We start from the raw sequence: 21,687 nt of genomic DNA, 5'->3' as shown, positions 1-21,687 counted from the left end.
CGGATGCAAGATGCAAGCAACGATGGTTTAATGAATACAGTTTACAACAGCAACAGGACAGACAGAATGTACTCAGACGGAATCCGACCCAGGGACTAGGGCGCATCTTCCAATGATAGCGTGCTGAGAAATCCAGGGAGTGTGTCCGGGTGGGTAGGAAGGAGCACAGCAGATAATCCACACAAGGGCGGCGAGAGAAGAGCACAGACACACGACACAACCTCAGGGAAGTAACAACGATCTGACAACAAGAAACACTGGTTACAGAACATATAAAGGGAAGATAAGTGGTTCCAGCTGGAGCAGACAATCAGGCCGAGATTGGGAACCACGCCCACACAAACACGGGAGAGAGAGAGAGAGAGAGAGAGAGAAAGAGAAAGAGAGGCAGTGGATTCATGAACCGTGACAATACCCCCCCCCTAGGAACGCCTCTTGGCGTTCCCAGGCGAATTTACCTGTCGATTGAAATCATCGATAAGGGAGTGATCCAGAATGTCCCTAGCAGGTACCCAACTTCTCTCCTCCGGGCCGTAACCCTCCCAGTCCACCAGGTACTGGAATCCGCGTCCCCTCCTTCTAGAGTCCAAAATACGATTGACAGAAAAGGTGGGTTCCCCATCAACAAGTCGTGGCGGCGGGGGAACCGGGACCGGCGGGTTAATGCGTGCCTGAAACACAGGTTTTATTTTAGACACATGAAAGGTAGGATGAATTCTCCTATACGCTGGAGGAAGCTTGAGCCGGACCGCCACCGGACTAATGATCCTGGTGACTTTGAACGGGCCGATAAATTTGGGGGCAAGCTTGTTCGAAATGGATCGGAGTGGAATGTTCTTAGTAGAAAGCCACACTCTTTGGCCAACGACGTATACCGGAGGCTTCGACCGGTGGCGATCAGCCTTAACCTTGGTGCGCGCCCCCACCCGGAGAAGAGTCTCACGGGCTCTGCTCCATGCGTGACGGCACCTCTGGATGAAAGCGTGAGCGGAAGGAACAGTGACCTCGGACTCCGTACTGGGAAAGATAGGTGGCTGGTAACCTAAACTACACTCAAACGGAGAGAGACCCGTAGCTGCCACTGGCAACGGTGTGAGCGTACTCAACCATAGAGAGTTGTTGACTCCAGGAAGAGGGATTCTTAGAAACCAAACATCGCAACACTCTCTCCAAATCTTGGTTGGCCCTCTCCGTTTGACCGTTGCTCTGGGGATGAAACCCTGAAGACAGGCTGACACTCGCTCCCAGTAACCTACAAAACTCTTGCCAAAACTTGGACACAAATTGGGGCCCCCTGTCAGAAACTACGTCCATCGGCAGGCCATGTAAGCGAAAGACGTGATCGACGACAGCTACCGCTGTCTCCTTGGCAGATGGTAATTTAGGCAAGGGAATAAAATGAGCCGCCTTCGAGAACCGGTCCACCACGGTCAACACCACCGTCTTGCCCTGGGAGGGCGGGAGGGCGGTAACAAAATCTAGCGCGATGTGGGACCAGGGTCTCGAAGGGACCGACAGCGGTTGGAGTAACCCATCTGGGGTCGATTAGAAGTCTTCCCAGTGGCACAAACCGAGCAAGCCAAGACAAAACTGTGAATGTCACGAGCCATCAGTGGCCACCAAAAGCGTTGCTTAACCAAAAGCTAGTGCGGCTGACTCCTGGATGACACGCTACGTTGGAGCAATGCCCCACCGAATAACATCGGACCGACACCCCTCCGGCACAAACAACCGATTAGGCGGGCAACCGGGCGGAGGCGTAACCCCTTCTAAGGCCGTTTTGACCCTCGATTCAACCTCCCATGTGAGTGTGGATACTACTAGGGTCCCGGGTAGGATGCACTCGGGAGTGGATGGGCGTTCGGAATGGTCAAAAATGCGAGAAAGGGAATCGGGTTTGACATTCTTGGAACCCGGGCGATACGAGAGAGAGAAGTCAAAACGTCCGAAAAAGAGTGCCCACCGCGCCTGCCTGGAGTTGAGTCGCTTGGCGGTTCTGATATATTCCAAATTTTTGTGATCGGTCCAAACTATAAAAGGTACCCCGAACCCTCTAACCAATGGCGCCACTCCTCCAGTGCTAACTTCACTGCCAACAACTCTCTGTTGCCAATGTCGTAGTTGCGTTCCGCAGGTGATAACCGATGGGAAAGGAACGCACAAGGGTGCATCTTGTCGTCAGAAGAGGAACGTTGGGAAAGTACCGCACCTACCCCCACCTCTGAAGCGTCCACCTCTACTACGAACTGACGCGAGGATCGGGAGCTATGAGGATGGGAGCCGAAACAAAGCGGCTCTTGAGTTTGGCGAATGCAGCCTCGGCTGTATCGGACCACCTGAACGTCACTCTGGGGGAGGTTAAGGCGGTAAGAGGAGCGACTATCTGACTAAAGTTGCGAACGAAACGCCGGTAGAAATTGGCGAATCCCAGAAACCTCTGTAGGGCCTTACGGGAATCTGGGCTTGGCCAATCCACCACAGCCTTAACCTTGTCAGGATCCATGCGAATACCTTCAGTCGAGACGATGTAACCTAGGAATGGAGCGGATTGTGCATGAAAAATGCATTTCTCCGTCTTGACAAAAAGTCCATTCTCCAACAACCTCTGAAGCACTCGTCTGACGTGCTGAACGTGTTCCTGGAGAGAAGAAGAAAAAATCAGTATGTCATCCAGGTAAACATATATGAACTGATCAATCATATCTCTCAGCACGTCATTGACGAGTGCCTGGAAAACTGCTGGGGAGTTGGATAGCCCAAAAGGCATGACCAAATATTCAAAGTGCCCTCTGGGGGTGTTAAACGCGGTCTTCCATTCGTCCCCCCCCCCCTTATGCGAACCAAATGATAAGCATTACGTAAATCCAACTTAGTGAACACGGATGCTCCCTGTAACCTTTCAAAGGCTGAGGACATTAACGGTAAGGGATAGGTATTCTTCACTGTGATGTTATTCAACCCACGGTAATCAACGCAAGGACGCAGAGATCCATCCTTCTTCCCCACAAAGAAGAACCCCGCCCCCGCTGGAGAAGAGGAAGGACGAATGAATCCAGATGCCAGAGAATCAGAGATGTATCTCTCCATAGCCTCCCTCTCAGGAACAGAGAGTGAATATAACTTGCCTTTAGGCGGAGACTCACCTGGCAATAATTCTATTGCACAGTCATAGGGACGATGTGGAGGAAGAGAAGCAGCACGGGACTTACTGAACACCTCCTTCAGGTCGAGGTATTCAACGGGCACGTTAGACAAATCCACTGCCTCCTCTAGAAACACAGAATCAGACACAGACGAACAGGCAGACACTAAACAGGACTCAAGACACTTGTTACTCCACATGGATATAGAGTTATGACCCCAGTCAACTCTGGGGTTGTGTTGGGTGAGCCAAGGGTGGCCGAGGACTAATGGTGCAAGGGGTGAGTCCATGAGTAGAAATGATAGTGTCTCAGTGTGATTGCCAGAAGTGATGAGTGTGATAGGTTCAGTGGTGTGAGAAATGTTGGGGAGTTCTTGACCATTGAGAGCGTTGACGGATATCTTGTGCGTGAGTGAGGTGATAGGAATCTGGAGTTTGTGAGCGAGCTTGAAGTCCATGAAATTACCCTCTGCTCCTGAGTCCAGTAAGGCTTGGGTGTCGTGCGTGTGGGTGGCCCATCTTAGTCTTACCGGGAGGAGAGTAGATGATGAGGTCTTCTCTGTGGTGACACCACCCGATAGTAGCCTCATGTTTACTACCGGGCCTGATCTTTTACCGGGCAGGAGTGGATAAAGTGGCCCGCTCTACCACAGTAGAGACAGAGTCCTTGGGATCTCCGCCTCTCCCTCTCTTCCCGGGAGAGGCGAGCTCTCCCCAGCTGCATGGGTTCGTGAGCGGAGGCTGAACTGGCCATGTTCCCGCCGCTGGCATGCCCGCCCTCCGTGTCGTTATACGGTCTGTTAGGGCATGCTCGGCGGCCAATACGACTCAGACGAGCGTCAACCCTCAAGGCTAGTTCCACTAGTCCGTTTAAACTCCTGGGAAGGTCCAGAACATAAATCTCCTTCTGGATCCGGTCCTCCAGCCCATGCAGGAACATGTCCCACTGCGCCTCCTCGTTCCACTGACACTCTGCGGCCAGAGTGCGGAATTGGATGGAGTATTCCGATACTGAACGGTCTCCTTGGCGAAGGTCAGCGAGTAGTCTGGCCGCCTCCTACCCGCCACGGCCCGATCGAAGACCCTTCTCATCTCCTCGGAGAGTGTCTGGAAAGAGGTGCAGCATGGGTCCTGGTTCGCCCACACCGCCGTTCCCCAAAGAGCCGCTTTGCCTGATAGCAGTGTGAGTACGAATGCTACCTTAGACTGTTCACGGTTGAAGGTCCGTGGCTGCAACGAGAAATGCATGGAACATCTCGTAAGAAAGGCTCTGCAATAGTCAGGATCACCTGAATAACCCTCTGGTGTCGTTAGCCGTGGCTCTAGCTGGGAATCCGGCTCTGGCGGGGCGGGTTGAACTGCCGGTGTAGGTGGCGCAGCGGAACCCCTCAGATGTTGTAATTGTTGGATCAGCTGGGCTACCTGCGTCGCAAGGGCTTGTACTGCCCGACCTGTGCTGGAGATGTTCTCCTCTTGTTGATCCATTCTCGTGATACTGCGGGAAATGAATTCGGTCAGACTCGTTAAACTCGCTGCATCCATGGTCTGGTCAGATCGTTCTGTGACAACACAGAGGCGGATGTAAGATGCAAGCAACGATGGTTTAATGAATACAGTTTACAACAGCAACAGGACAGACAGAATGTACTCAGACGGAATCCGACCCAGGGACTAGGGCGCATCTTCCAATGATAGCGTGCTGAGAAATCCAGGGAGTGTGTCCGGGTGGGTAGGAAGGAGCACAGCAGATAATCCACACAAGGGCGGCGAGAGAAGAGCACAGACACACGACACAACCTCAGGGAAGTAACAACGATCTGACAACAAGAAACACTGGTTACAGAACATATAAAGGGAAGATAAGTGGTTCCAGCTGGCGCAGACAATCAGGCCGAGATTGGGAACCACGCCCACAAAACGAGAGAGAGAGAGAGAGAGAGAGAGAGAGAGAGAGAGAGAGAGAGAGAGAGAGAGAGAGAGAGAGAGAGAGAGAGAAAGAGAAAGAGAGGCAGTGGATTCATGAACCGTGACAGATGAGGTATATGGGTAAGATAGTATAGCTAGCTACATTTTCAGATATTACATGTTTCTAACTTTGACAGAATGTGGTTTCATTTCAAGGTAAAGTGTGCTGTTATCTAGCTAGCTAACATTAGCTGGCTGGCTCCCTAGCTAACGTTATGTGTATGATGTTATTATTCGTATCCCAGAGCCATTTGCTTTGCTAGTTAGAGCCTAATGTTAGCTAGCTGAACGTGATTGATTAGCTCCCAGAAGATTCATGCAGGTTAGTAACGACACAATTTGGCACTATGTTCAGTGTTTTTTAACTAGCTAATATTAGTTGGCTGGCTCGTTAGCTTACTTTACGTGACGTGTGTGATGTTACATGTTGTTTACCTGGCTAGGTTCATTGTTTACCTAACTATCTAGCTACATGCCTTAAGCTAAAGTGTACAACACTCGTTGAATATGGTCGGTGTCAGTAAATGTCGGCAGAAAAGTGTAATGAAATTGTTGCCAGCAGAGGTGGTTAGACTGTTTTCATGTTATCCATGTTATCCAGAGGTAAACAAAGAGAGTGAAACTAGATTAAGAGGGTGTGAACGATACTGAATGAGTGTAGACAAAGAAGAGCTCTTCACTAGATACCAAAACATTTAAAGGCCATTTTCTCAAAAGTGTTTACAAGTTTATCCATTTTCAAAGCAGAATTACTTTCACATTGTTCCTCAAAAATGCAATTATTATATATCATTTTGGAGCTCTGAGTCTCTACATGTATCCAATGTAAAAAACACTATTTTAAATGTTGCTACATAAGACCAAATCCAGGTGGTGAGTCACATTGTATGATTTGGATTTGTAGCATATCTTTTTATGGCTGGAGGGGCAGTGTTGAGTAGCTTGGATGAAAAGGTGCCCATTGTAAACAGCCAGCTCCTCACTCTCAGTTGCGAATATATGCATATTAGTATTGGATAGAAAACACTCTGAAGTTTCTAAAACTGTTTGAATTATGCCTGTGAGTATAACAGAACTCGTATAGCAGGCAAAAACCTGAGTAATTCCACTTCCTGTTTTTTTTGTGGCAGATCTTCAACCAAGCTCTCATTGAAATTACAGCGAGATATGGATGAGTTTTCACTTCCTACGCCTTCCACTATATGTCAACAGTCAATAGAACTTTGTCTGATGACTAATGTGAAGGGGGGTCAAATGACACAGGAAATAGTCACCACTGCCACGAGTCGACCATGCATTCACTATGCGTGTTCACAGGGGAAGCACCTGCGTTCCACCGCTCATTTGTCATTTAGGCATTTGTCATTTAGAAGGAGTCATTCTAATTCTCCGGTTGTAACGTTATTCAAGACATATGTAAACAACATTCTGAAGATTGACATGTTTCTACTGACTGTTACGGAACTTTTGGACATTTCGTCACGTGATAGTGGACGGGCTTTGTGTCTTTGGAATCGTCTACCAAACGCGCTAACCAAAGTAGCTAATTGGACATAAATAACGGACATGTGTATAACTTGTATTATCATCTACATTTATGTTGAGTATCTCTGTTGAAACGATGTGGCTATGCAAAATCACTTGATGTTTTTGGAATTAGTGAATCAATGTAAACTCAGATTTTTTTATATGAACTTTATCAAACAAAACATGCATGTATTGTGTAACATGAAGTCCGATGAAGATAATTCAAGGTTAGTGATTCATTTTATCTTTATTTCTGTTTTTTGTGAATGCTATATGTCGCTGGAAAATACTGTGCTTATTATGGTTTGGTGGAGACCTAACATAATCGTTTGTAATACTTTCGCTGAAAAGCCTATTTGAAATCGGACACTTTGGAGGGATTAACAACGAGAATAGCTTTAAAATGATATAAGACACATGTATGTTTTAGGAATTGTAATTATGAGATTTCTGTGGTTTGAATTTGGCGCCCTCTATTTTCACTGGTAGTTGTCATATCGATCCCGTTACCGGGATTGCAGCCATAACAAGATATCATACAAATACATAAGTACAATTACTAACCTACCACACAAAATAGATGACTTAGTACGGAATTGGATGACCTAGTACAAAAAACGGGGAACTGATTTGGCTCGTGAGCACCACTTCCAAAACTACTGGCTGAAGGTATACAAATGTTCTGGAGCATAACTTTAAGAGCAGTCCGATTTAATTAACAGTAAAATGTATTTCAACAAGTCAGACGACATTCATGTTAAAGTAATATGAGCATTGCAGTGTGAAAAGCAATTACTTTATATAAACATTGCAATGTGAAACATGTTTTTCTAGATGAGGAGAGAGAGAGAATTGTGTTCATTACTTTTATTCCCTGGGAAGGACAGACAAAGGTTGTATCTGTCTGACTGTTGTCTTGTAACAAAAGCAGAGGTCAGCGTTCGGATTTACCATTCCAAAACTGACTCTCTGTTCTGGAGTGGTGGTAGTGTCTTAGTCAATCCCCTTACTATGGGACCAGACAGACAGGAAGCATAGAATTAATTATATTTTACAGAAGAGACAACATAACCAGAGGTCACTGTGATTGGAAACATGTACATTCTATTATTTTAATTCTAGGCAATTCCACATTAACGGAATAATGCTGAGACGCAGATTTTTCCATTTAAAATATATGCCAAACAAAAAACATTGATTTAAAAATTTTTACAAACCATACAACTCTATGAAAGATGACTACTTCGAAAAAACAATGTCAAAAACACATTTACTGGAAGAACTGTGCAGATGCAAAGTTTGGTAACAGAATTATGGTAAAATGTCCCTTAATTTTCTATGCCACCATGTTTTAAAAAAAAACTTAAATATCTGCTCTGAATTCAGATTCAAAGATATCTGAAGAAGACGGTGGTGTCAGCTATGACATGGCACCTTGAGTTTGAAAATATCTGTTGAACTACAGTAAGTGAAGTAGATTTACACCCGGTAACATAATTAATTCATCGATCCCTGATCTGTACTACACAGAAATCCATAATTATGGATATGAATGTCCTTCTCTTCCTGGTGATATATCCTGAAAAGTTACAGAAAGGTAGAAATATGCAATATCATCCTTTTCATATATTGGTATTATTTGACACTGGCTATTATTTTAATTATATTTTAATGAGCTCCGCCCCCAAACAAGACCAGACTTGGTTGGTTCAAATTTGAACTGATGATAGACATCAGTTGCGGTCAGTGCTGTTTAAGATGAGGGAGGATGATTCAGCTGTCTTCAAGGCAAAGGGTGGATACTTTGAAGAATCTCATATATAAAATCTATTTAGATTTTTTTAACACTGTTTTTGGTTACTACATGATTCCATATGTGTCATTTCATAGTTTTAATGTCTTCACTATTATTCTACAATGTAGAAAATAGTAAAAATTAAGAAAAACCCTGGAATAAGTAGGAAAACAGTTATGAGCTGAACATGGTAACAGTATGCCAGTGGAAGGGAGGACCGTAGCAGGTAACCCAACTGTGGATTCCCAAGGTAGCCAATTCAATTGCAGTAATTCCATGTTTTGATGGATTTCTAATACCTTTTAAGACTTTTTCTGGTAGATGTTTTCTAAGACCTATTTTCCATCTGTTTGACCAGAAATCAAAGCCATTAACGGTAGCTAACTAACTTTTGTACATCGTGCTGTTACGTACATTTGACCTTAACTGTATTATGAATACCATTGTAGAGCACAATTTCTCCCCTTTCCAACAAAATGACGAGACCTTCATACTGTCCGTCTCTGCATGATTGAAGAAGGCAATGAAGCTCCGTCTGGTCATTTTAAAAATGGCGGGTGGGGAAACAAAAGCAACGGCGTTGTGGTGAAAGGTGGAGATATGTTGTTTGGGGGAGATATGTTTTTGTCCAACTTATCAACTCAAATGTAAATTAAACACTATAAAGAGTTTATATAATGTCTCATTACATACCTGTTTGAAGGTTTGTGTAGGGTTTTTAGGGCGGCACTAAATTTATCTTCATAATTAAAATGTAGCTGTCACAGTTTGAGAATCATGATGTGATGAAGTGATAACGAGAAATTAACAATTGATTGAATTACCTATTGATGAACTCAGAGTAATTAACTTTAAACTCACCATTGATAATTTCTTGTTTTTAATCTGCGAGAGAAGCACTACACCTGGTGGAAAGAGGCTGTGCTGCACAGAATGAGTTCAAATCAAATCAAATTTAATAATGTGTACATTACGTCATGACACGTCACACTTTAACGTACAGTGTCAGCGGGGTCAGTTTTTTAAAAATGTTCTCCAATACTATTGGTCCATTACCATGTCAAACAACGATGAAAAAAAACTTAGTTCATACCCTAGATTGATGCCAACACAGTCGCTAGAGTCCCATTAGTTTTCATTGCAGCCTCGTTTGAATGCTGCGGTTGCACAAATGTGTACGGATCGGGGTTAGCTACCGTTACTTATGCCTCATTTTTACAATGAAACCTTTTTAATTAACCTTAATTAAGGTTAATTAATTAATGATTCAATGATTGAGAAAGGGAGCAAAATTATGGAATTAGTTTAGGCTATCCGGGTGCTTGGAAACTATAGGGTATTGAAGGTAGCCTAGAGGTAAGAGCGTGGGCCAGTAACCAAAAGGTTGCTGTTTCGAATACCCAAGCCGACAAAGAGAATATCTGTGGATGTGTCCTTGAGCAAAGCACTTAACCCAAATTTGCTCCAGGGGTGCTGTACTACTATGGGTGACCTTCAAAACAAATTGTCACTGCACCTATCCAGTGTATGCAATAATAATATTATATATTTTTTTCCATTGTAATCTGACAGGGAACTAGAGTAGTATTTCTTAATGGAGTGATGTGCAGCACCACTGTATATGAGAGAGATCATGATTTGAATTTCAATTGACTTATTTTATTGACTGAGTTGCAGTAGAATTAACCGTGACTGAATTATTTAACCGAGAGCATTCAGTGGTTTACTAATTTCACAGTTCCTTTTCCAGGTGTATGTGTCTGCGCCTGTGCGTGTCTCTCTGTGTGTGTGCATGCATGTCTGCACACACACATACAGTTGAAGTCAGAAGTTTACATACACCTTAGCCAAATACATTTCAACTCAGTTTTCACAATTCCTGACATTTAATCAGAGTAACAATTCCCTGTTTTAGGTTAGTTAGGATTACCAGTTTCTTTACTTTTCTTTTAAGAATGTGTCAGAATAATAGTAGAGAGAATGATTTATTTCAGCTTTTATTTCTTTCATCACATTCCCAGTGGGTCAGAAGTTTACATACACTCAATTAGCATTGCCTTTAAATTGTATAACTTGGGTCAAAAGTTTCGGGTAGCCTTCCACAAGCTTCCTACAATATGTTGGGTGAATTTTGGCCCATTCCTCCTAACAGAGCTGGTGTAACTGGGTCAGGTTTGTTGACCTCCTTGCTCGCACACACTATTTCAGTTCTGCCAACAAATTTTCTATAGGATTGAGATCAAGGCTTTGTAATGGCCACTCCAATACCTTGACTTTGTTGTCCTTAAGCCATTTTGCCACACCTTTGGAATTATGTTTAGGGTCATTGTCCATTTGCGACCAAGATTTAACTTCCTGACTGATGTTTGTTCAATATATCCACATACTTTTCCAGCCTCATTATGTCATCTATTTTGTGAAGTGCAAGAGTCCCTCCTGCAGCAAAGCACCCCCACAACATGATACTGCCATCCCCGTGCTTCACGGTTGGGATGGTGTTCTTTGGCTCCTCCTTTTTCCTCCAAACATAACGATGGTCATTATGGCCTAACAGCTCTATTTTTGTTTTATCAGCCAGGAGGACATTTCTCCAAAAAGTAAGATCTTTGTCCCCATGTGCAGTTGCAAACCGTAGTCTGGCTTTTTTTTAATGGCGGTTTTGGACCAGTGGCTTCTTCCTTCCTGAGACGCCTTTTAGGTTATGCCGATATAGGACTCGTTTTACAGTGGATATAGATACTTTTGTACCTGTTTCCTCCAGCATCTTCACAAAGTCCTTTGCTGTTGTTCTGTGTTTGATTTGCACTTTTCGCACAAAAGTACATTCATCTTTAGGAGACAGAACGCATCTCCTTCCTAGCTTCTAAAGCCATGACATCATTTTCTGGAATTTTCGAAGTTGTTTAAAGGCACAGTCAACTTAGTGTATGTAACTTCTGACCCTCTGGAATTGTGATACAGTGAATTATAAGTGAAATAATCTGTCTGTAAACAATTGTTGGAAAAATTACTTGTGTCATGCACAAAGAGGATGTTCTAACCGACATGCCAAAACTATAGTTTGTTTTCAATAAATGTGTGGAGTTGTTGAAAAATGTGTTTTGATGACTCCGACCTAAGTGTATGTAAACTAATGACTTCAACTGTACCTGTGTGTGTGTGTGTGTGTGTGTGTGTCATATTTTACAGTACATGCACCATCCTCCTCCTCTCTTTCTCTAGTTACTTCCATTCATCCCCTTGTGCCAATACACATCATAGATCACTCTACATTATGTACAGAATACTGAATGGAACTGGATTTGTAGGCATGTGCCACAAGTCATATATTTAACCACGGCGCCAACTCTAAGGTTAGTTCATCTAGAGACCCCTGGGTTGTGTCCCATATGGCATCCTATTCCATATAGTGTGTGTGGTGTGTGTAGTGCACTACAAAGGGATTGGAGTGCTGTTTGGAATGGGAATAGGGTGCCAATTGGGACTGGCCCCTGGTCATAATGAATCCCCTAGTGTAGATAGATCACCAATCACAAAATAAAAAGTGAGACCCATAGATCAATCTAGGTACAATACTGCAGGACAATATTGAATGGAATTGGTTTGAGAGGGAGAGAGTGTGTCAGAGTCGATGTTCTGAGTAGAGAGGGGAGCAGAGAGGGTGGGGTCAGGGCTAAAGAGTGATGAAAAGTGTGTTCCAAAATGTAGAGAAATATAGAAGACATTTAATAGAGGGCAGACAAAGAAAGTGAACAGAGAGATAATTTAACATAAAATATATGTTTTGATTTGTTTAACACTTTTTTGGTTACTACATGATTCCATATGTGTTATTTCATAGTTTTGATGACTTCACTATTATTCTACAATGTAGAAAATAGTAAAAATAAAGAAAAACCCTTGAATGAGTAGGTGTTCTAAAACGTTTGACCGGTAGTGTAGCTGATATCCCTGACTTGCTTATTAAACAAATGTGGATGGTTTCTTCTGACAATTGAAATGTACAAACTATGGCATAAGGGGACGACAATCGGATAGAGGCAATCCGTAATTTCGATTTGAGACATTAATTCTTGTGACTCCCCATCCTGGATCCGGTAGCGTAATCATCGCCTGACACTAATTAGCATAACACAACGGACATAAATATCCCTATTAATGAAAATCACAAATGAAATATATTGAGACACAGCTTAGCCTTTTGTTAATCACCCTGTCATCTCAGATTTTCAAAATATGCTTTACAGCCAAAGCTAGATGAGAATTTGTGTAAGTTGATCGATAGCCTAGCATAGCATTATGCCTTGCTAGCAGCAGGCAATCTTGTCACAAATCAGAAAAGCAATCAAATCAAATCGTTTACCTTTGATGAACTTAGGATGTTTACACTCACGAGACTCCCAGGTAGATAGCCAAAGTTAATTTTTCCCAAAATATTATTTTTGTAGGCGAAATAGCTCCGTTTGTTCTTCACGTTTGACTGAGAAATCGCCCGGAAATTGCAGTCACAAAAACTGCGAAAAATATTCCAAATTAGCGGCATAATATTGACAAACATGGCAAACGTTGTTTATAATCAATCCTCAAGGTGTTTTTCAAATATCTATTCGATAATATATCCCTCGGGACAATTCGTTTTTCAGTAGGACCGATTGGAGTAATGCTACCTCTGTATTTTACGCGAGAGTCACCCTGGGAGCCATCAGGTGACCACTTGCGCAATGTAGCCGCCTACGGCTATTCTTCAACATAAATGCGTAAAACTACAGACACCTTGGGGAATACGTAGAAAACGTAAGCTGGTTGATAGCACACTCACAGCTCAATAGGGACTCATTGGAACGCAGCGCTTTCAAAAGATGGGGCACTTCCGGATTGGATTTTTCTCAGGCTTTCGCCTGCAACATCAGTTCTGTTATAGTCACAGACAATATCTTTACAGTTTTGGAAAAGTTCAACTGTTTTCTATCCAAAGCTGTCAATTATATGCATATTCTAGCATCTTGTCCTGGCAAAATATTCCGTCTAAAACGGGAACGTTTTTTTTCCAAAAATGAAAATACTGCCCCTAGAGTCGCAACAGGTTATTAATGAGCGAGCTAGGACGGACGTAGTCAATATAACTAGAAGTTCAGCACTTTTGAAATGTACAGCAACAGAATTCAGAACATGGGCCATTCTTAGTGTTCTCCCTGTACACCAAGTCAGAATCATGGAATAAATAAAGGGGGCATATAATAAGCAGACAATGAAAGCTCTTACAATATTTGATGATTACATTTCACAAAAACAGGTTGGTTATATGCTGCATGTGCACCACCAAGTCAGAACAGTAGCAAAATTAAGAGATGAAAATAGACCAAATTATTAGGGTGAGGCACATGGTCTACTAACAACTTACTACACAACATACACTTAATATTACTTTCTTAGCCTCTGTCACAGACTGATCTGTTTAACCCCCCTCCAGGTGTTGCCCATCTTCCCCATTATCCTCTGTGTATTTATACCTCTGTTCTCTGTTTGTCTGATGCCAGTTTCTTGTTTGGCAAGTCAACCAATGTTTTTGTGTCTCAGCTCCTGCTTTTCCCAGTCTCTCTTTTTCTCATCCTCCTGGCTTTGACCCTTGCCTGTCCTGACCACTCTGCCTGCCCTGACCCTGAGTCTGCCTGCCGCCCGGTACCATTGTCCCACCTCTGGTTTACTGACCCTTGCCTGCCTTGACCTGTCTATTGCCTGCCCCTGTTTATCATTAAACCATTGTTAATTAATCTGGGTCTTACCTTCTTACCTGATCATACGAACTGGCCATGATGGACCCAGCAGACCCGGGCCCGTTGCGCAACGCCATCTCCTCATGAGGAGCCTCCATTAGTAGGCACGGGGAATTGTTTTGTGGCCTTATAGAGGGGTCTAAATGTTCGCTGAGCGCTATGACCGGACATTGAACATGCTGCTGAAGCAATTCTGCGTGTTGTCTGGGGGCAGCCTGCCACGATGATAACCCCACTGCCCCTCAGTAACTCGGCGGTTCCCGGGAGCCCCGTTTACTTCCCAGGAACTTTTTAATGGAGAGCCGATCCCCTGCCAGGCATTTTTAGTTCAGTGTGCCCTCATTTTCGAGCGCCACCCTCCATCTTCCCCTCGGATAGCTCCAAGATAGCCTACCTCATCACGCTGATGTCTGGGAGGTCTCTCACCTGGGCTACCACCATATAGGAACAACAGCTGGCCATTTGCGTGAATCTGGAGGGGTTTGTGGGAGAGGTGAAGAAGGTTTTTCATGCCCCACCCCCGGGAGAGAAGCTGCCCAGAAGCTAATCCAGCTCCGGCAGGACACCCGCAGAGTGGCTGACTATTCAGTGGATTTCCGCACATTGGCTGCGAATAGTGCGTGGAACCAGGAAGCACTGTTCGTCATGTTCCTGCACGGGATCTCGGAGGAGGTTAAGGACGAGTTACCCACGGATCTTGACTCCCTCATCGCTGTTGACCATCTGCATAGATGGCCGATTGCAACAACATATGACGAGGTCATTTGATTTTGCTCGCACGTACAGGGATTCCTCCTCACCTCCGAGTCATCCCAGAAGTCCCCAATGGTCCTGGTGCCGAGAGCACCCGTGGTTTCCCGACCTTCGTCGAGAGTCACCGAAGACGGCCGAGGCACTGTTTCCTGAGCCTATGCAACTAGGCAAGTTGGGTTGTTGCCAGCAGAACAGCAACACAGGATCAACACGCACCCTTTTTCATGTCATTATGCTGTGAGGAAACCAGTCCAAATCTCTCCGGGTCCTCATTGACTCTGGGGCCGATGAGAGCTTTTTGGACGCCACACTGGCTTCCGAGCTGAACATCCCCACTCAGCCCCTCTCCATTCCCATGGATGTTAGAGCGCTGGATGGGCGGTCTATAGGTCGGGTCACCCATAACACCACTCCCATCAACCTACGCATGTCAGGGAATCGCAGCGAGACTATTCAATTCCTGCTCACCAAGTCCCCCCAGATTCCCATGGTTTTGGGATTCTCGTGGCTCCAGCGACACAATCCCCTCATGAACTGGTCTATGGGTGCCATCAAGGGCTGGAACCTGCAACCTACCAGGACCTCCGGGAGGTGTTCAGCAAGTCCAAGGGGACACTGTTTTCTCCAAGCTGGATCTACGGAACACCTACCACTTGGCACTTGGTGCAGATTACGAGAGGGGTCCACCTTCAACATGGGCAGCGACCATTACACATATCTAGTCATGCCCTTTGGCCTCACCTACCTGCCATGTTCCAGGCACTGGTGAATGATGTTCTCCGCTACATGCTGAACCGGTTTGTCTATATTGATGACATCCTCGTCTTCTCCCGCTCCCCCCAAGAACACGTGCTCCACATCTGACAGGTTCTCCAGCGCCTCTGGAGAACCCGTTGTTTGTTAAGGCGGAAAGTTTTCCATCGCTCCACTATTCCCTTTCTGGGCTGCATCATCTCTGGTGGGAGTGTCCAGATGAATCCCGAGAAGTTGAGAGCGGTGGTAGATTGGACTTATGTCCAGGGTGCAGCTGCAATGCTTCCTGGGGTTCGGCAACTTTTATTGACGCTTTATTTGGGGTTACAGCACCCTGGGCTCCCCTCTGACTGCATTCATCTTTACCAAGGTTCCGTACACATGGCATCTGCCGCTGACCGAGTGTTCCTGGACCTTAAACACCACTTCACCACTGCTCTTATCCTGGTTCATCCTGACCCTTCCCGTCAGTTCGTGGTGGAGGCCGATGCTTCGGATGTCGGAGTGGGGGCTGTCCTGTCCCAATGTTCTGCCCTGGACCTTAACTTCTTGCGACTCCAAACCCGTATCCGGGAGCGTAATCATAGCCTCAAGCTCATTACTATAACGCAACATTTCCTATTCATGAAAATCGCAAATTAAATGAAATAAATATATTGAACCAGAAGCTTATCCTTTTGTTAACAACACTGTCATCTCAGATTTTCAAAATATGCTTTTCAACCAAAGCTACACAAGCATTTGTGTAAGAGTATTGATAGCCTAGCATAGCATTAAGCCTAGCATTCAGCAGGCAACATTTTCACAAAAACAAGAAAAGCATTCAAATAAAATAATTTACCTTTGAAGAACTTTGGATGTTTTCAATGACGAGACTCTCAGTTAGATAGCAAATGTTCATTTTTTCCAAAAATATTATTTGTGTAAGAGACATAGCTCCGTTTCGTTCATCACGTTTTGCTAAGAAGAAAAAAATGAAAATGTAGTCACTACAACGCCAAACTTTTTTCCAAATTAGCTCCATAATATCGACAGGAGCAGATAACCGGATGTTTGTGCCTGATACTGTCCTCTCCGCAGTCCACTCCTCAGTCCTGGAGTGGGCCCATTCTTCCAGGCTTGTCTGTCACCCGGGCTCTCATTGGACCCTGGCCTTCGTGCAACAATGCTTTTGGTGGCCTACTATGGTTCCAGATGTTGCTGCGTTTGTCGCCGCCTTCACGGTTTGCACACAGAACAAGACTCCTCTGCAAGCTCCGGTTGGTCTTTTCTAACCACTGCCCGTCCCTCACCATCCCTGGTCCCATATATCCCTGGATTTCGTCACGGGTCTCCCCGTGACAAAGGGCAACACTGCCATCCTGTGGTCGACCGGTTTTCCAAAGCCGCCCACTTCATTCCTCTCCCCAAACTACCCTCGGTCAAGGAAATGGGTGAAAGGCCAATATATATATATATATATTATTTTTTTACATTGTTTGCAAACTGATATGAAACGCATTAATGCCAAAATAACATGTAAAACAGGAAAGTCCTGCTAGTTCTTTTTATTTTGTTATATTGCTCACCCTCTCGGTTATTGCAGAAGGATCAGTTGTTTCTCTTTATTTATTCCTCTCTCACTCTGTCTGTGAAGAATGACGAGTCATATCCGTTCAATCGCGGACTTCTCCCTAGAGATTGCTAAAACACCACTAAGAAAAAGGGAAAGAAATTGGAACAGAAAAAAATAAAAGAGTTGAGCTAAGAGGAGTAGTGAAAATGGTATAACTTCTTTCTGGCTCATATCTCTCTGACATGAGAACTGCCCAGGTCCTGGACGACAGCAAAAACAAAAGCAAGCCCAAATCAATAAAAGAATGGAAGGTGTTGAATGAGGAAAGGAGAGAGAGGGAGAAGGTGAAAAAAAACAATGATTGGGATATCAATTAAAGGGAAACTTCACTGTTGGACACTATTTGGGGTGTTTTCCCAGTCTCCCTACATAAATATATATAAATTATATATATTTATTTTTGCACTGGGAGAGTTCAACCAATGACATCATTGGTTGAATGAGCCTGCTGTCTGATTTAAAAATGAATGGAGTCATTTTTAGGAGAAATTAAGAAATTATTGGAGCCGTGTGTTTTGTCGATTGCATGATCACACTAGCAGCGAGTAGATATGGTTGTCCTTGGACTTGTCTCAAAAAAGTTCATATCTGCCAGGACATTGCAGGATCAAATCAAAATAAAATCAAATTTATTTATATAGCCCTTCGTACATCAGCTGATATCTCAAAGTGCTGTACAGAAACCCAGCCAGGATATCTCGGTTGACTCATTTTCCCTTGCTTTGTAAAGATGGGAGCCATACTTCCTTGTCCCCACCCTCGAAAGCAGGCTCTTCAAAACAGGGAAGGTACTAGTTTAGAGGTTGACAGGAGCTATGTTACCATGCCCAGCCTATCCAGGACTGCTGAACAGTTAGCTTCAATGGCTGCTTCTGATGATTCCAAGAAGAGCTGGATGACGAAACAGGTTTTTATGGAATATACTGAAGATGAGTTTAGACTGCAAAAAAAATAATTGCGAGACCAGCATGCAGCGGTGGTAGCCTAGACCAGCTGGACCTGGACTCAGGAAGGTAAATGACAAACAGCTAAGTTATTTTGATGTCTGTAGCTAGCTACCAACATAAGCTTTAACTGAGTCAGTGTGGGTGATCAATTTGGCCATAACGGGGCTTGCTAGAACCACTACTGTCACATCTTCTCCTGCTCCTCCTTTCCCCTCTGGCGTATGACGTCACCGGAACACTAATCACCGGTCCTGGGATTCATCATTACGCACACCTGGCACTCATCATTATGGGCACCTGTTAATTGTTATGATTCACACCTGGACTTCATTACCTTCATCACTTTATATGTCACTGTCTTATGTTCACTCACCAGTTGGTATTATTCTTGTGTACCGGCATGTAGCGACATGGAATTCTCATTCCTGGTTTTGTTGTCTTATTAAACGTTTCACCTGCATCCCAACTTACAGCTCCATTATTACAGAATACCAACTCAAACTATGGAAGAAACAGGAAAATCAGATATCTCTGATGGTCGACGAATAACCTACGTCAACACCATGACCATCTGTCTCAACTGGGGATAGCCATGGAAGAGGTTCTCCTCAGTCTGCAGCGCAGCAGCAGATACTCTAGAGCCAGTCAACCCAGCGAGCAAGCGCAACGGCCCATTCAGCAAACCGCTCAGGTCAGCGATACCCATATCCCTCCCAGAGAAATACGATAGTACACCATCCAAATTCCGTGGCTTCCTCCTTGAGGGCTCCCTCTATTTTTCACAACAGTTGGGAGCTCCCACCACCGAGAGGTCTAAGGTTGCCACGGTTATTTCTCTGCTGACCGGGCGGGCATTGAAATGAGCTACGCCGTCTGGAATAGAGGAGAGGAGGAGCTAAATTATTATGAGGGATTCATGGCTTTGTTAAAATGCATTTTCGATCATCCCGCGGATGGCAGAGAGGAAGGTGAGCGTCTGCTTCAGCTACAGCAGGGGAATCAGACAGCTGGGATCAAAGCCTGAACCCATGGAGGTAGGGGTCACACGCCTTTCTGCAGCAGAATGACACAGATGGATACAGCTGGCGCAATGTCTGTACTGTGGGCAAGGAGGGCACAAGCTCCAGCGGAGTCTGCTACTTCAGAATCCACTAGAGCAAAGGGATGGTCACGTGATGTCCCATCCCCTGGACCAGGAGTGACTATTCCAGATTCAGCTCTTCCTGAGTCTTTACGATATCCATCACTCTTGTTGGCTGTCCCTCATGTACTGGATCTACAGCTTTAGTGGATTCCCAGTGCCGCGGGGAACTTTATGGATCAGACCCTTGCCTCCTCCCTCAACATTACCATCTACCCGCTCTCCTCTCCTTTTCCGGTTCAAGGTCTCGACTGTCAGCCATTAGGATCTGGAAACATCACTCACCCTCATTGTGGTCCAATCACCAGGAGAACATCTCCTTCTTCATCACCAGGGCACCTGTTCAAAATCATCCTCGGCCTCCCTACGATCTCATGGTCGTGGAGGAGAATCAGACTGGTTATCTGAATGCCAGAGCCCAACATCCCAGATGATTACCAGGACCTAAGGGAGGTATTCTCCAAGACCCGCGCTACCTGTCTCCCTCCTCATCGCACCTGAGACTGTGCCATTGACCTGTTTTCTGATGCTACACCTCCGCACAGAGGCATCTACCCTCTTGTGTGTGGCTGAGACCCAGGCCATTGAGGATTACATTCAAGAGGCGCTCAATTAGGGTTTCATCCACACATCCACTTCTCCTGCGTCGCCTGGTTTCTTCTTCCTTGTGGCCAAGAAGGAGGGAAGATTAGGCCCATTTATCAATTACCGTGGACTCAATGACATCACCGCGAAGTATCGGTACCCTCTCCCGTTGGTGCCGTCAGCCATCAAGCAGCTCCGCTGGGCCCAGTTCTTCCCCAAACTGTACCTGCGGAGTGCCTATAATCGCATCCAGGAGGGGGATGAGTTGAAGACGGAGTTCAGCGTGATGTCTGGCCAATATGAGTACTTGGTTATGCTCTTTGACTTAGACACAATGCTCCGTCAGTGTTCCAGGCATTCGTCAACGAGGTGACATGCTTGGATGTCAGGTGAGTGTATACATCGATGACATCAGTCAGAGTGGAGGTACTGTAACATCTGCTCCTCCCCTCATTATGCACACCTGTTAATCATTATGATTCACACCTGGACTTCATTACTTTCATAATTTCTTCCCCTTTATGTCACTCTCTATTGTTCACTTACCAGTTGGTATTATTCTTGTGTAGCCACATGGAATGGTCTCATTCCTGGTTTTATTTTATTAAACGTTTCACCTGCACATGCTTCCCGACTCACAGCTCCATTATTACAACTACAAGCCAAGTTTAGCTAGCTAGCTGTGTTGTTTGCTATACCTGTACTGTAGTCTAACTAGCTTCATTGCCTCTCATTATGAGCAAAACTGGAGAAATGTTTTTGATAGCGGAGAGTAAAGGAATGGCTTAATGACTTATATTAGTCTTGGAGTAATTACTTTCAGAGCGACTTTCAGCACGATCTGCATCAGAAATAGGAACGACTTCTATTTTAGCCCTTGGCGTCGCAGACTCTCGTTGGCGTGTGCGAGCAGTGTGGGTGCAATAATTGAATAATATGGCTTTCAAAATTTATTTTGCGACGCTCGCGCACGCAACATGTCCGGTCAGCATGTTACGGTGCTTAGTGGGAGGCAGTCGATGTGTGCAGAAAGTCCCTGGTTTGAACCCAGGTAGGGGCGAGGGAGGGACGGAAGCTATACTGTTACAGTAGGAATACAGACAGTAAACAACAATTGCTCATGAATTGAATCATATGTTATTGGTCGCATATAAATATTTAGCAGATGTTATCACGGGTGTAAGGAAATGCTTGTGTTCCTAGCTCCAACAGTGCAGTAATATCTAACACTACCCACAAATCTAAAAAGTAAAAGAATGGAATTAAGAAATATATACATTTTAGTCCGGAATGTGTGTGTGTTTATACTGAAAAAAAATAGACAACATTTAAAGTGTTGGTTTCATGAGCTGAAATAAAACAATCCCAGAAATGTTCCATACACACAAAAGCTCAAATTTAATGCACAAATATGTTTAGATCCCCGTTAGTAAGCATTTCTACTTTGTCAAGATAATCCATCCACCTGACAGGTGTGGCATATCAAGAAGCTGATTAATCAGCATGATCATTACACAGGTGCAACTTGTGCTGGTGTGACAAAAGGACACTTTAAAGTGTGCAGTTTTGTCACAGAACACAATGGCACAGATGTCTCACGTTTTGAGGAAGAGTGCAATTGACACACTGACAGCTGGAATGTCCACCAGAGATTTTGTCAGAGAATTGAATGTTCATTTCTCTACCAACT

At 44.6% G+C, this 21,687-nt stretch overlaps 1 protein-coding gene across 4 annotated transcripts in view; it reads left to right on the top strand.

Moving 5' to 3' along the window:
- The window catches only part of LOC118392231 (5-hydroxytryptamine receptor 2C), a 240,075-nt gene that overhangs the window by 150,859 nt on the left and 67,529 nt on the right, over window positions 1-21,687 (top strand). The window lies entirely within an intron of this gene.

The sequence above is a fragment of the Oncorhynchus keta genome, chromosome 13 (assembly GCF_023373465.1).
Source record: "Oncorhynchus keta strain PuntledgeMale-10-30-2019 chromosome 13, Oket_V2, whole genome shotgun sequence".
Classification (NCBI taxonomy): Eukaryota; Metazoa; Chordata; class Actinopteri; order Salmoniformes; family Salmonidae; genus Oncorhynchus; species Oncorhynchus keta.
This window is presented reverse-complemented; position numbering and strand designations above follow the sequence as displayed.